At 44.4% G+C, this 16,846-nt stretch overlaps 1 protein-coding gene and 1 long non-coding RNA gene across 13 annotated transcripts in view; one reads left to right on the forward strand and one right to left on the reverse strand.

Moving 5' to 3' along the window:
• Window positions 1-16,846, forward strand: part of SLC4A4 (solute carrier family 4 member 4) — a 194,401-nt gene that overhangs the window by 79,027 nt on the left and 98,528 nt on the right. The window lies entirely within an intron of this gene.
• LOC310852932 overlaps window positions 1-16,846 on the reverse strand; it is a 58,117-nt gene that overhangs the window by 28,589 nt on the left and 12,682 nt on the right. For all 3 annotated transcript variants that reach the window (XR_014568453.1, XR_014568454.1, XR_014568455.1), the window contains one exon: window positions 5,230-5,336. This is a non-coding gene — a long non-coding RNA (uncharacterized lncRNA). The remainder of the gene's footprint in view (window positions 1-5,229; window positions 5,337-16,846) is intronic.

Below are 16,846 nucleotides of genomic sequence, written 5' to 3' on the forward strand. Positions count from 1 at the left end.
GGATGGATCCCGCTCGCTGTCTTGGGTTTGTTTTTAGCCGTGGGGCTGGGGCGGGGGAAGCCCAAGCTTCCCCCAACCCCAGCCCCCATAACAGGTCCGGGAGCGGCGGCAAGGTTGCGAAGCCTTTGGAGCACAGCACGAGTTCCCGCTGTACTCCAAAGGCTTCAGGGATAGCCGCCTGAAGCCTTTGGAGCACACAGCGGGAACTTGCGCTGCCCTCCGAAGGCTTCGGGTTCCTTTTACTGAAGCGAAAGGAACCCAAAGCCTTTGGAGCGCAGCGCTAGATCCCGCTGCGCTCCGGAGGCTACGCGTTGCTTTCACTGAAGCCTGGAGAGCGAGAGGGGTCGGTGCGAGGAGGGAACGCTCCCCTCTGTGCTTTGGAGGCTTCGTGTTGCTATCGCTGATTTATGGAGGGGAAAAAGTGCGTCCTATAGAGTGAAAAATACAGTAACTTATCTGAAGCTTTCAAGGAATGCTCAAGAATAAGCAGAAATGGGCATCAGTGGGGATAGATCTATGCTGGAAGGAAAGCATAAATGATTTCATGTTAGCATCTTATCTGATAAGTTTGCAAACATTTCATTGATAAAAAAATCTAACACGTGTGCCCAGGTAGCCTTGAACTCTTGATAATCATACCTGAGTACACTTGTACGGTTGTTTTTGTTTCTAGAGGGAAGTTAATCAGAAACTGTGTCTACTATAGTTGAATTCATGTGTCATTTTCTTGGTAGAAAATGCCTCTGTGATCAAGCACAACAGTCACACATACAAGAAGAGGGTATAGTTTTAGCTGATTATGGGGCTGACTAAACCTTGCAATTAGGGCCAAATTGTGTTTGGCACTGATTTTTGTTGCTGCTGCTGCCTATGTGAATTCAGGAGTGATGATCTAGGAACTCCAAATTCAAATAACAATATTAGCTGTTGACTTAGGGATGACTTAGAGTTGACCAGTATCTCTACTTCCACCAGGAATAGCATTGCCAGCTGATCAGAGGTTTCACCTTCTCCTGTACTTTTACCAGAAGCTTGATCTGCTTGAATTGGCAGATAAAGCTTTTCATGAGACACAAAGGAAAAATCTTAGCCTGATTTGGACATGATGATAAACCAGAAGTAGCTAACCTCTGATCTTCTAAAGGTTGCACCGTTACTTCTGATATTCCTGACCGTTGGCCATGATGGGAGTTATCATCCAACAACATATAGAGGGCCACAGGTTAACCATTCCTCCACTTAAACCATAGCTCAGGGTTGCTTGTTTTTTGGGGGACTAACTACAGTTAGTGTTATGTCCAACATGGACAAATGTGGTTAATTTTAACTAAGATGTGTTGAAACATGTAAAGTTCAAACCATGGTTTATGAAGCTGAATTGTTCCAAACCCACTTCTTATACCATAGTTAGCATTAGTTTTGTCCTACACTAGAAATGCAGAAAAGTTAATGTTAATTATGGTATAAAAAGTGGGTTTGTTGCCCCATGCAGATCTGGCCAGCTGGTGATCTGCAAATTATGTCTACTTCTTCCCACTCTTCTTTGCACTCACCTAGAAGTGCTCCTTCAAGTGGTGATGGGGGGAGGCCTCTGGGGCAACCTTATGTTTCCTGCTGATCAAGGTCCCTACCAGTTAAGAAGCTGAATCTCCCATCCTGCTGTTCGCCTGGCCAGTGCTATTCTCCAAGTCACGCTGCTTGGGCACTAGGATTGCCCAGGCCTAGAATGGTGTGTGAAAGTTGTGTGCCATTTTCCAGCTGACCAGTTTGCATTTCCCACAAGGCAGTGAGAGGTCAAGACCTTGCCTTTTCTAATTTGAGAGCTGTTTCTGTCTGTCCTGTCCAATGCATTCGCTGGAGGCGCAGAGTATTGCCTTGAGGTGGGTGGGCATCCAGCAGAATGGACTCCCTTGGGAAGTTGTGGAATCTCCTTTGGTGGAGGTTTGGAAGAATAGGTTGGATGGCCACCTGTCACTGATGCTTTAGCTGAGATTCCTGCATTTCAGGGGGTTGGACTAGATGACCCTTGGGGTCCTTTCCAACTCTATGGTTTTTTTTTATGAAACATAAAATTCTATGGAAACATTTGCTTCATATTATGGTGGCCCCAGATGGGCTAGAATTTTTGCTAACTTAATGCCTAGGGAATTTTTTTTTGCTTGAAGTCACATGGTATCTTGACAGTATAGTGGTACCTTGGGTTACAGATGCTTTAGGTTACAGACGCTTCAGGTTACAGACTCCACTAACCCAGAAATAGTACCTCGGGTTAAGAACTTTGCTTCAGGATGAGAATAGAAATTGTGTAGCGGCGCAATGGCAGCGGGAGGGCCCCATTAGCTAAAGTGGTGCTCCAGGTTAAGAACAGTTTCAGGTTAAGAATGGACCTCCAGAACGAATTAAGTTCTTAACCTGAGGTACCACTGTATTAGGAGTTAGCTGCTTTAATTTGTTCTCTGAGTTGGCACGGGGAATTTGGGATTAGCCAAGGTTCGTCACTGACACACAGCAGTGTGTTAGAACCGGTATTCTCTGAAAGCTTTTTGATATCTTTAGTCAATGAGTAATAACGCTGTGTTGTAATTGTTTTAGTATGCCTTATCTTATAAGGCTATCATCTGTTTTCTCATTTGGAGGATACAGTCATGTAGGGCAAGGCCAGATAGCTCTTAAAACACGACCTCAGCATTCGGTACGCTTGTAAGAACAACTGCACTTGCTTTAAAAAAATTAATGACAGCACATGTGGTAATTTTCCATAGTACTCACCTGTTTCAGCATGCGCTATTGTGATCCTCGAGGCCACTTCATCCTCGAGGCCACTATTGTGATACACAGAGGCCACTGTGTATCAGTGTTAGAGACTCAGCTATATAAGCCAGGCACCAAATGGCTCCTTAAACCAGGGTTACTGTTGCCAAAACAGAATGTCTAGTTGCCATTTCGGGGCCATGTGTATTTTTCAGTACGACTTTTTGGTTCCTGAAATTTGATCTGATTGTGCAGGTAAAAATATCACAGATAGAATTCTATGGGATTCTACATGCTAGTGCTTGAAAAGGGTCAAGATCCAGGGATCCCCAGGAATGTACCTCCAGATGGTGGAGACGTCAGGTGCCATCCTGCCACCAGGTCATCTTTACTTGGTAGCAAGCGGCTGATAGCCAGGTGCAAAATGCACCTGGTGAATTTTAAACGCTGCTGTGCATAGAAGTTCCTTTTCATTGCTATGCTACACAGGCTATGTGCACATCTGCCTTTGTTTCTGTATTTATTTAGTACATTCCTTTTTCTCTATGCTGTGGTCCTGAGCACCTGCTTTTCATTAAGAAAGAGGCACAGCAGCCCCTAAGGTTAATTAATCTCATGTGTGGCTTGGCCCTATCAGACCTGTGGTTTTGGCTTATGGTTCGGTGGTTAAAAGTTACAGCTAGTGACTGTGTACGACGGTTAGCACAGTGGTTGAGTATGCCAGCTAGAAGTTCTCTGATTTAGGCTTTCCCCATTTGCTTAGTTGCCTTTAAAAGCAATCCAGCCCCTTCTTGTGCTCAGCTCGGGGCTTGGAGTGAGCAGAGGTCTCTCTCCACTGAGCTGCTCTTCTGCTAGTCACCCAACATGAGGGATGGTAGGATGCTCACTGGTAGCATCTTCACTAGCAGATCCCAGCAAAAAGCCCTGATAAGGGGAGATGGGGCAGGGCTGAGTCAGCCCAGAATCCACTCTATCCCGATATGGTCTTGCTGCTGGCACACAATGGCATCATTGGCCCTGATCTGGGCTTGACCACTACATCAGCCTGGAGCTGGTGCTGGCCTCAGGGCTGATTGCCCCACACCTTCTGAGTGGCTGGGCTCAGCATACACTTTGCAGTGACCTGCTGAGAGTGGGTCATTGTTTGGATTATGCCCTTAGACAAGCTGCCTTCTCCAAGCTTCAATTTCCCCACCTGCAATGTTGGATAATAATACTCACCCCTTACAGGGCTGCTCTTTTGGTTACGGAGATAATGTACAGTTGTACCTTGGAAGTCGAACGGAATCCGTTCCGGAAGACTGTTCAACTTCCAAAACCAAATTGCAGCTTCTGATTCGCTGCAGGAAGCTCCTGCAGCCAATCAGAAGCTGTGGAAGTCCCCTTGGACGTTCAGATTCCAAAAGAATATTCGCAAACTGGAACAATCACTTCTGGGTTTGCGGTGTTCGGGAGCCAAAACGTTCGAGTTCCAGGGCATTCAGGATCCAAGGTACAACTGTATATTAAATAGCTTGAATGCTCTAAAGTGATGCAATGCACTGTTATAATTTAGTCTCTACACATAAATTCACCTGGATTCAGATTTAGTTCTAAGCAGCTGAGACAGTACCTTCCTGTTTTGACGTTCCCCAAGGAACCCCCTCCTGCTCCTGCAACAGCCCATCGATTCTTAGGACGCGCAAATCTATGCAAGGTCAAACTTTCCATGACACCACTAGCAATTCTGGTAAAAGCCAAGTAAATGGACGAGGGGACCAGTGCCAAAGCAGTAGTGACTGAACTAAGCTAAGAAATCCCTACCTAGGGGACATGTACAAGCTGTGCACTTATCTATTCTAGAAATAGCACCATGCAGGGATCCAGAGTCAGTCGTTGAGTCTTGGTTTCCACATGGCAGCTGTCAGATCTTGCATGGTGTCAGTCCCACTGGGGAGGGAAACTCAAGTATAGGGTTGTCTACTCTGTAAAGACTCATGCAATCTGGGGAATGGATCCGCTAAGTAATTCTTTGTTGCAATTCCCCTGTGTGGAGCAGCGGAAGGCAGGTGCCATTGGGCTGTGTTGGCCATGTGAACCGACACTCATTGTTGCTATTAAAAAGATTGTAAAGGTAAAGAGACCCCTGATCATTAGGTCCAGTCGTGGCTGACTCGGGGTTTGAGGCACTCTTCTCACTTTATTGGCCGAGGGAGCCGGCGTACAGCTTCCGGGTCATGTGGCCAGCATAACTAAGCCGCTTCTGGCGAACCAGAGCAGTGCATGGAAACAGCGTTTACCTTCCCACTGGAGTGGTACCTATTTATCTACTTGCACTTTGACGTGCTTTCGAACTGCTAGGTTGGCAGGAGCAGGGACCGAGCAACGGGAGCTCACCCCATTGCGGGGATTCGAACCACCAACCTTCTGATCGGCAAGTCCTTGGCTTTGTGGTTTAACCCACAGCGCCAACCGCCTCCCTAAAAAGATTGTAGTTACCTGCAAACACTGGCTGCTTGTTCTGGTTTGGGCCCAAGAATGCTGATGCAGTGTGGCTTCACCCACTTCCTGTTCCAAAAGGCCTGCACTCCAGCATCAACATGGGTCTTTAAAAAGAGAAAGAAGAAGTAATTAGAATCATTGCCAGTATCCTGGAGACCAGGAATGAGCAGTAAACAAAGCTTGAACCTTAAATGTCCCTCTTTACGAATGGGCTGGCGCATATCAGGAATTTTCAGTTGTGTGTGTGAAAGGGAGGTTACTGGTGGCGAGTCTTCTGACTGCTGGGGGGCAGGATTGCCCCACAAATACCCTTGTGAATAGGTAACTTTTGGGGAGGGTGCTAGCAGAACTAGCTGCAGTGGAAAGTGGGAGCAGGAGGGAATTACAACATGGTTTTCCTCTCTCCTGCAATTACTCCTTCAAAATTTTGCCTTGAAAATTCTGCCCTGAGCTCTTGACTCAGCCCTAGGCATACTGCAGCATCATCTGTGGTTAATGCGTAGCATTTGGGGAGTTGTGAGGAGGGGGAATATGAATTTGGTTTGATTGAATTCTCTGCCTCTTAGTTATGATTCCACCTGTGGACTTAAAAAAGGGAACAAACATTGGCTAACCAAATTCGTCTTGTGTGAGATGGGAAATGGTTGGTTCACACTGCACCCGAATGGCAAGCTCTTTGGGTACAGATAAGCTACCGTATTTTTCGCTCTATAAGATGCACCAGACCACAAGACACACCTCGTTTTTGGAGGAGGAAAACAAGAAAAAAAATATCCTGAATCTCAGAAGCCAGAACAGCAAGAGGGATTGCTGTGCAGTGAAAGCAGCAATCCCCCTTGCTGTTCTGGCTTCTGTGATAGCTGCGCAGCCTGCATTCACTCCATAAGACGCACACACATTTCCCCTTACTTTTTAGGAGGGAAAAAGTGAGTCTTATAGAGCAAAAAATATGGTAAGTCATTAGTCTTACAGTCTCAGAATGAGGATAATCAAAGCAGTCTACTTTACAGGGCTCTTTGTAAAGATTACCAAGATTGCATGAAAGGCCCTTTGAACAATTGAAGTGCACCATGTGTGTACTTTGCAAACACTCAATTCATATAGTACATTTGCACCTTGAGACTATTTTGAACATTTTTACACAAATCATCGGTGATTATTTCAAAGAACGTGGAATGTTTTTTTCTTAGACTGAAGGAATGAAAGGATGAGAGAGACCCATTTTCCATGACCACGGAAAGTCCTGCCCAGGCCCTGTCTGACTTTTGCACATATAAGGGCAATGCCTGGTGATACCATCAGTCACAGGGTCTAGAAACATGCATTTTTTTTTAAAAAAAAAAGATTAAAAAGCTGAAGTTAGTAGTATGCATAGTTCTGTGCTGGACAGTAGATTCTGCCACTGAGTGAAACTTCTGCGGGTTCATCAACATGTGCTCTTCCGAACATGATAGATACCTATTGCTTTCCTGACATGTTCTGTCACTTATATAGTGTAGACAAAATGAATGCTTGGTGTAGGAGACCACCTGGGGACATTGTATATGCCACCCCCAGTCTTTCACCAATGGGTGAGAAAGAAGTGTATTAAATGAATAAAAACATAGCAGGGAAGGGTGGAGACCAGTTAGCATTAGCATCTAGAACAGTGTCCTTCAACCTTGGTTCCTCAGGTGGTGTTGGACTACAACTCCCATCATCCCTGACCATTGGCTAAGCTAACTGAGGATGATGGGAGTTGTAGTCCAACAACATTTGGGGGCTAAAGGCTGTAGAACACTGATCCAAAAACAAATGCAGAACTTTATGCTGCATGTGTCTGGTGGATGTCAGACACACTGTAGGTGCACATGTTTTCTAGTATAATTGCTCCATCTGAAAAGCTGCCTTGGGTTCTCTGGGCTTTTAAGCTGCTTTCCTGAAGGAAGCCACACATCCCTAAATTCCTAGCCAGTGTATCTCCTTGGGCTGTCACGTGTCCAGTGCACTCATTCCCGTTTTTGTTGAATAAGGACTTTCTCTTGGATGCAGCTTCCTAAAGCAATTATTGTGCATCCACGAGAGGGTTCAGTGCTTTACCTCCATGGCACCTTCATAAACCACTGGAGAAGAAAATTGTCTTTGCTTCTCTCCCTTTTTTTTGTTTTGCTTTCAGGAACACTTTGCAATCTTGACAATGTGCAGCTTGCCCAGGCATTGAAAACTTGTCACTTCACAGCCTTCGTTCATTGCTGGAAGTGGGTTTGCGTGTATCAGCCGCTAGGTGACCTTCAATAGCTGCATCCAGTTGATTGCTCCTCATCTTAATAATCTGAGATATGAATGGACCTTTGGTCCTCCCTTTGCAGCATCAGTAACCATTCTAGGATTCTGAACTGAAAAAAGGACCCCTGACAGTTAAGTCCAGTCGTGAACGACTCTAGGGTTGAGGTACTCATCTTGCTTTAATGGCCAAGGGAGCCAGCGTTTGTCCCCAGACAGTTTATCCAGGTCATGTGGCCAGCATGACTAAGCCGCTTCTGGCGAAACCAGAGCAGTGCACAGAAACGCCGTTTACCTTCCCGCCAGAGTGGTACCTATTTATCTATTTGCACTTTGACGTGCTTTCTAACTGCTAGGTTGGCAGGAGTTAGGACCGAGCAACGGGAGCTCACCCTGTTGCAGGGATTCGAACCGCTGACCTTCTGATTGGCAAGCCCTAGCCTCAGTGGTTTAGACCACAGCACCACCCGCATCCCAGGATTCTGAACTAGGAAACCTCTAAGCAAAGTTTCTTGTTTTGTCATTAACCATTACTATGATTGCCAGCTTCATAATGAGCCAGGATATTAAACTAACTTCAAACCATGGTTTAATGTACTGACCTGTTCTGAAGCTGGTAACTGTGGGTTCTCAGTTTAGAAACTGTGGTCAGTTGGCGGCTTCTTGGCTTTCTCTCACTACAGAGGGAGCAGCAAAGTGGCTGCATGTGTAGGCAACAGGTTCATCTGAATCTTGGGTTTATTAAGCCGAGATATCTGCCCTAGGGATAAGGGCATAAGGAATGCTTGGTGGAACAGGCCAATTGACAACCAAGTCCAGCATCCTGTTTTCGCTGTGGCTAACCAGATGCCTGCAGAAAACCCTTAAGCAGGACCTAAGCACAAGAGGGGGAAATTTGTGCCATGGGAGGAGAAGAAACTACATTTCTGTAGCTAGCTGTGGATTAACAAACAATCATTAATGATAAAAGAGTTATGTTTGCACTAACCTGTTTGTCCGCAGATCGCAAGGCTGAACCTCAGCATTGTTTCGTTGGATTATTATTATTATTATTTTTAAAAGTCTGTGACATAAACTATTTTACTGTGTAGTCTTCGGAAAAGAGCTGCCCCCCTCCGCAAAATAAAACGTGGGAATTTCAATAACTGTTGAGGTCTTATTTCATCCCTATTATAGGAGTATTAATGTAAACTCTTGATGACATGCCAACAAGAGAAGAAAACGAGCAATTAGCATATATTGGGTACTTACAGATTTGCTTTTTTTAAACGATTATCTGGATTTTAAGGTATTAGCTGGAGAAATATGCTCCCCCACACAATCCCTTGTTAAAGACAAAAAAGACTAGTTGTTAGGAGCAGCAGAGAGCTGTGTGCAGGATCCAATGCATATTGAAAATTTGCCTGGGTTCAACTGACCGAATGACTTTGGGATCCAGCACTGCCAAGCAGCTTGGCTTAGTTGCCCCTCTGCAGACGGGTATTCCCCGCTCCTAATTTCCCATGTGTTCAGAAAAGGTTGGTGGGGGCGGTCTAAGACAAAGAGACCCTTGTGAGTTCCAGCAAGTTGCTTGGCAGTGGGCTAAAGCCTTGTTGAATATCTTGCTTCTCAGCTCCTGTGCTTTGAACTGTGCAGAACAGACAGAAGTTGAACAGTATAATTCTGTCAGGAATTCCTGGAAGATCTACAAGCTGATATAACTGGAGTTCTCTTTGGTACACCAGACTTCAAAAAGTTTTGTAATGTTCCCCCGCCACAGTCATCTCCCCATATAGCATCCATCCCTCTCTCTCTCTCTCTCTCTCTCTCTCTCTCTCTCTCTCGGGGTATAAGTAAGAGCCCAATATTCAAGGTGCCCAACTTTTTTTTGGCAGTACATTGAATAACACCAAAAATCTGACTTTAGGCACAATTGGGTACACCTTCATGGATTTCAGTGAATTTGGGAGAAAGCCCACACATTTTCTGTATTCTTTCCTTTCTGTTCTAAAATCCACCCCCAACAACTTTAAAGTAAATAATCAAAACTCACCAGTACATTTGTGATGGGGCACAATATTGCAAGTCTGTCTTAAACCTCTTGTTTCTCTCTTTTCATTCATCCATTTTGTTTCTTGTATGGCATAATGTAGGCCTTATTTCTTTTGCTTTCCTCCATTTATGATGAGGCTATTTAAAGTTACGTTTCTCCTAAGTTCCCCTATTTTTCTTCCTATTTCATCCCTTGTGCAAGGCTTAAGTGGAAACCATTAATGGGTTGTCCACATTTCTTCCTTCAGTTGGAAGCTTGTCAAATTATTCCTCTCCTTTATGACCTTCCTCCTCTACACCCAACTACGGGGTAATCACAAGATCCATGCTTAATCCAGAAGGTACCAGCTTGGAGGCTTGCAAATTGCAAATTGTTGCTTTATGTGATCCAAATTGCCATAAACATGACCTCCCAGCTGTTCTTCCTTACCTTGTTGACTAATAACTAACAAGCTATTTAGTGCGGTACCAAAAACACCCCCACCAATTTACTCTTAAAGCACCAGGAAAATGACATGTAAATGGGTTGTAAAATGCTTCTCTAAATGCCATGCAATTACTTAAAGCGGTAATTGCTAAAGTTTCATTAACAGAGCTTGAAGAAGAAAAAGCTTGCTTAGGTGGAACTGTAATTAGGTGGGGGGGGGGAAATCCATTAAATGGGCTTGGGTGGTTGTTTTTTATTGTATTACAGCTGCCTAGGTGGGAGTAAGTCTAAACAGGCCAGGGCAGCTCAAGTTCACTGCAGAACCTATCCTCTAGCAATGCTCTTTAAAATTAAAGGCCTTATTGTGAGTCAAAATCTTGCAGTGGGGATGCTGGGACAGGGGCTTCTCAAACATTTAGGGAAAGGACGTATCTCAGTGGCAAGACATCTGCCTCATTTGCAGAAGAGTCCAGGTTCAATCACTGACATGTCCAGGTTGAGTTGAGGAAATAAATTGACCTGAAACCCTGGAGGAGCTTCTGCTAGTCTATGTAGATAATGCTGAGCTTGGTGGACAACTCATTTGACACAGTATTGCAGAGTTATATTGTGCAATCTATTTAGGGCTATAAGAACACTCTCTTATTTTATCTGACTGCTCACAAATGAGTGTTGTGCTCATTGATTTAGCACAATGGGGAATGCTGGTAAAAATAGGAATATTGATTGAGCTTCTTCTGCAAGACGTTGGCTAAAAGCAGCAAAATCAAGGTGACAGTTTGCTGTTTAGTTGGAGTGCTTCTTGGCCCTAAGTCTTCTCTCCGCCCCACTTAATCCTCGTACTTCTTATTTTTATCACATTTTGAGCACATGAATATGTTGAATTCCACCCATCAGAAGAAAGGGCACTAGCGGCACAAGCACGATTTCCCACGTTTTTGTTCTTCTAATAACTATAATTTTCCCAAACCAGCTTTGCACCTGGAATCCCGTTTCTTTGCTACCATAAACAGAGGATGAGTGTGTAAAAATATCCACTGAGCTTTGTCATAGCCCCCGCTTTTAAAAGAGTTTCCTCCTAAAAGTTTTGCATATCATTATACTTCTGTTTCTTTCTCACACAGGATAGTTTTCTTCACATCTTGCTGCTCACACCCCAAAATAGATTTTTGTGTTTGAAGGATAATCCCATGTTTAAAAAAGAGCTGTAAGCACTTGTTTTAAAGGATTTGCTAATTAAGGCATCACATCCATGTGTGCCTGATAAAATTTGAAACTAACCCCACCCACACCTGAAGTTTCATTTTTCTCTGTGTACCTGTTACATCTGTCTTAGTTATTGAACTCGGTTAGATAACTAATTCTGAAGTTCAATCAATATTGCTAGAGGGGTGATAGAATACAGAGCACAATATCCTGTTGGTTCAGTTGTATAATGCTGAATGACAGATAAAACAAGCCCTTGAATGTCAAGTAATCTGACTAATTTTTATCAGAACAACCAAAGCCTTAATTTCTGTTTCATCCTAACATTATGTGTGGCACAGCTCACACAAAACAATTTCCCAGTTGTTTCCCATGCATTTCCCATCAATATATGGGTAGGACTTTCAGCAGGGGTTGTGAACCTGACGACCAGACCTGTTCCACAGAGCTGTCTTTTTGCCTTCAATACAACTTTCTTAACTTTTTAAAAGTGCTACCTCTCCCTCTGTCAAAGTACCCTTTTATAGAAAGTCTAGACATTTGAAGAAACAGGAAGGAGCACTTCCTTCCAATTTTTGGTCCAGATATGTGTCTCTGTTCCCCCATCTCTACTGAGTGTGCAACTGTTCATGTGTGCATTGACCATGGCCACGTCTGCAGCCTGGATGCAAGCTCTCGTTTGGCAGATCTGCAAGAAAAGCCATAATAAAACATGGTTTCATGGAGAGCAACTGCCAGTCATTGTTGCCAGTACAGTGGTACCTTGGGTTAAATATGCTTCAGGTTACAGACGCTTTGGGTTACAGACTCCGCTAACCCAGAAATAGTACCTCGGGTTAAAAACTTTGCTTCGGGATGAGAACAAAAATTGCATGGCGGCGGTGTAGCGGCAGCAGGAGGCTCCATTAGCTAAAGTGGTGCTTCAGGTTAAGAACAGTTTCAGGTTAAGAATGGACCTCCAGAACGAATTAAGTTCTTAACCCGAGATAGCACTGTACTCTGCTAGATGGGCCAGACCTCTGACTTTGTGCAAGGCTGCTTCCTGTGTTCATGTAAGCTGTTTGCACAACGCTTCAGAATCTTCTTCATCCTGCATATATTTATTTCTTTTCCACTTAGGCCTAATCCACATGCAGCCTCCTTTAATCTCAGCTTCTCTTCCTCTCCCAGAGTTTGCTTATTTTGACGCTGACATTTGGCTGCAGCACCTGCTGTTTGGATCCTTCCTGGTCTCCCTTTTGGCAGAATCAACCGTTAATCCTCAGGATCTGCTTTATGCACCTCAAGGCAAAACTGAGGGCAACATTTGCAAACCATTTTTCTTTACGGATTTGTTTCTCTCTTCTTTCTTTCTTTTTTCTTTTCCTGACCATTGTTTTGGTTTCTTGGCCTGTTTCTCGGTTCCATCTGATTGTTCCCCTTTTCATCTCTGCTTCTCTTCTTCTCCCAGAGTTGCTTATTTCTGGCGCTGACATTTTGCTGCAACACCTGCTGTTTGGCACCTTGCTAGCCTACCTTTCTGAATCCGCACTAATGAGCTCAGGCAGAACAGAGAGCTGTCATTCAGGGACCTGCCCTCATTCAAAGCACAGAGCGCGTCAACGTCTCCCCCTCCCCATCACAACAACTGTAGAAGAGGAAACGCTGTCCGTCAGGAACTATTAATTGGCTGCTCCTACCCAAAGGTCACCAAGGCCTCTTTGTTTTTTCTTAATGAATGGAGGCAGATGATACTAGGGAGCTGAGCACACTTGGTTCCTTTTTCATTGTTCACCTGGACGCAGTGTGAGTACAGAGCAATGGTGGGCATTGAGAAATTTCCCTCCCATCAGATGTCAAGGAGACGAAGAGCTTCAAACTTGTAGAAGACATCTGAAGGCAGCCCTGTATCGGGATGTTTTTCATGTTTGACATTTTACTATGTTTTATATGCGCTGGAAGCTGCCCAGATGGGCAGGATGTAAAACAACAATTCCAGTGGTTTTTGTTTTTTATGAATGAATCTATATTCATACAGTGTGTGTGTGCATGAGAGTATCATCTAGAGACCTTGCTTTTCTTAGCAACTTTCTACCCCTTCTGAAGATCATTGAGTTCAATCATCCATGTAGTTTGGTGAGGGATAGGCCACAGCCCATGCAAGAGCATATGCTCTCCATAGAACTGTTGAGTTGGAAGGGATCCTGAAGATCATCTTGTCCAACCCCCTGCAATGCAGGAATATGCAGTTGTCCCATACAGGGATCGAACCTGCAACCTTGGCGTTTTCAGCATCACGCTCTAACCAGCTGAGCTATTGGGAGTGCTCAGTCCTTTGCATCTCTGCTTCAAAGGTTCTAGTAACAAGTGATAAGTAAGGCTTCTGAAGCTGTCGTAGCTAACCAGAGAGTATACTACCTGGTACACAGCACAACATTGCAAACAAATTATGTTCACCATCTTTGTTCTGTTCCTCTGAGAGTTTTCGGAGCTCGTTTTGAAGCCAGTTGTTGAGAATTGCAGGTGGGGAAAGAAAGCTGCTGTGCTCGTGTATTGCTTCTGGGCTTCCCATTGGCATCTGGTTGGCAACTGTGAGAACAAGATACTGCGCCCTTTGGTCTTCTTAAGTTTTCTTAAGTTCCTTAAGGCCTGGTTCGTTTTTGGACATTTCCTACCTCCTGGGTGAAATTAGGTAGCAAAACTAAAACATGTGGATCAGACGAGAGAGCTTTATGCAACGATCGATTGGGAGAGCTGGGAACAAATTGTATGGATAGGAGTGGATCTTGAACTTGATTTGTTTCTCTCATGTTCAACAACCGAAATGTCACTATTTCATTTGAACTGTAGTTGGGGAACAGATTTATTTCGTTTCATTAGAACTCAAGGGCTGCCTTCGGGTGGTAAGAGAAGCACATAGCGCCAAACCACTTAGAGCGAAAGTTGGGGTTATTAAATTTAGGAGCACGTGCCGCACTCTTTCCCACTGAGCTGTGATTGCAGAAAAAAGCTTAATTTTAGGTGTGGGTGGGTGGGTGGGTGGGGGGTAGATTGCATTGGCACAGGAAGCAACCCATCATTTAGATGAGAGCCCCACTAGTTTTGACCTCCACACAGCGTTTGAAGAACAGCCCACTCCATGCCGTAGCCTCAGGACACATAGCAGCACCAGAAAAGAGCACCAGAAAAGTGTTCAACATGGAATTAAACAGAATATAAAAATATGTAGGAACATGGCAAGCTGTGCTATGGCTTTTGGTCCATCTAGCCCAGTATCGCCAGCACTGACTGACAGCATCTGCCCAGGGTTTCAGGCAGGGCCTCTGGTCCTATCTGGGATCTTCTGCATGGAAAGCAGATGTTCTACCACTGAACCACAGCTCTTCCTTCTAAGAGAAAGAGAGGGAGCACCACTTACAGATGGCCAGTGGGGGTCGGAACTTTGCATGCATAACCCACCCCTAAATGAGACTTTGCAGCGAGCTTATTTTAAAAAATAGTCATGAAATGGACTATATCAGCCTTGGAGGTCAGGACAAGGTACATTTCCCATTGGCAACAGGGAAAGAATTTTAAATATTTTCATAATAGCGTCTTGGGAACACCACAAGACAGTAGAATATTTATCAATGTTATACAGATAAAATTTCCTGAATTTCAAAACAAGTGCTGTTGCCACTGTTCCGTTTATGAATTGCTTCCCATGAAGTATCCCAAAGTGATTTACAGTATAGTAAAACATACGTAGAACTGTTGCTCATGTAAAAACAGTTAAAATATTTTCACATATAAAAACTGTAACTCCCTAAATGTATATACATCTGTCTATCTGCAGTTTGAAAGAGCAGCAGCACGTACATAAAGTCAATTCAAATCCAATACAGATACATAACTAAAGTGTACGTAATTAAATTATGTAGACTACATCCAAGTAGTTTCTGCTCAGAGTTGACCCATTGAAATTAATAGGTGTAAGCTGTTTATCTCAAAGGGCGGGTCTGCTTTGACTCTGATTAATGTTGGATGCATCTGAATGTCCGAAATCCAGGCTTGCTGAAAAGATTTTTAAAAATTGTTTCTGGAGTGGCAGCCAAACGGTGTGGGCTGCTTTTCATGTGATGCCTCATTAACAGGGGAACAGATGAACCGGGGGCTCTGTCTGCCACTTGACAAACCCTTCACAAATGTGCAAAGCAATTAATTAATTAGGAGGTGTGTATTGCTGCCCAAATTTAATGGTGTGCAGCGCTGATCTTTTGCTTTGGCAGGGTGACGAATTCCAGAGGGGAAATCTGTGCCTGTCTGTCTGTCAACAAAAACAAAAGCAAGTCTCTTGCTGACAGCTTCAAGCGGAAGTTGCCAATTTGTTTGACTACAACTCCCATAGTCCCTGACAGTTGTCTGTGTGGTCTGTGGCAGGTGGGAGCTGGGATCCAAGAGGTATCCTGTTGACTAATGTTGCCTTGAATCTTAGCAGTGTCATTGTAGCATTAGTTTTAACCAGTGCTATTTTGCTAGAAAAAGAGGTGCCTGAACTCGCTATGAACACCTCCTTCGTTTTCTTAGAATGACAATGGAGACGTGCTGGAACCAAGTTCTAATAATAATAATAATAATAATAATAATAATAATAATAAATTTTCTTTATACCTCGCCCTCCCCGGCCAGAGCCGAGCTCAGGGTGGCTAACACCAGTAAAATTACAGTAAAAACATAATAGGGAAAAAAACCCAATTTAAAATATGGGTTAAAATGCAATTTAAAATGCAGTCTCATTTTAAAAGTAGCCCATAGATCAAAACCATAAGGGGAGGGAAACATAAGGGTCAGACTGAGTCCCAACCAAAGGCCAGGTGGAACAGCTCCGTCTTGCAGGCCCTGCGGAAAGATGTCAAGTCCCGCAGGGCCCTAGTCTCTTGTGACAGAGCATTCCACCAAATCGGTGCCAGTACTGAAAAAGCCCTGGCCTTAGTTGAGACCAATCTAACCACCTTGCAGGTTGGGACCTCCAAAGTGGTGTTATTTGTGGACCTTAAGGTCCTCCACGGGGCATACCAGGAGAGGTGGTCCTGTAGGTACGTGGATCTATGAGTTCCTTCTGAAAGAAAGCCCTGGTTTTAATGAGCTAAAATGCTTCAACACACATTCATGAATAGTATAACAAAAGACTGTGAAATGCAAGGTGTTGCAGTTTTTGGCATCCATCTATTTCAAGAGACAATGGAGTGTGCCTCTGGGGGTGAAGTAAAACCACTTCATTAGCGGCACTGAAGTGACCTCCCTGGGGCACAAGCCTGGCAGTGTGTATGGAGGTCCTGAGCTGCCCAGACGACAGGACCTTCCTCTCAGCCTTGCTGATGAAGAAGAAGAAGAGAAGAGTTTGGATTTGATATCCCGCCTTTCACTCCCTTTAAGGAGTCTCAAAGCGGCTAACATTCTCCTTTCCCTTCCTCCCCCACAACAAACACTCTGTGAGGTGAGTGGGGCTGAGAGACTTCAAAGAAGTGTGACTGGCCCAAGGTCACCCAGCAGCTGCAGGTGGAGGAGCGGAGACGCGAACCCGGTTCCCCAGATTACGAGACTACCCTCTTAACCACTACACCACACTGGCTCTCAATGTGGTCCAAAGGAAAGCAGAGCGATATGTTTGGCATCAGCTTGGCTGCAGGAGCTGCTGGAAGGAGGTGTACAAGACTGCCTTAGGACTTC

This window comes from Podarcis gaigeae, assembly GCF_964106915.1.
Source record: "Podarcis gaigeae genome assembly, chromosome: 9".
Taxonomy (NCBI): Eukaryota; Metazoa; Chordata; class Lepidosauria; order Squamata; family Lacertidae; genus Podarcis; species Podarcis gaigeae.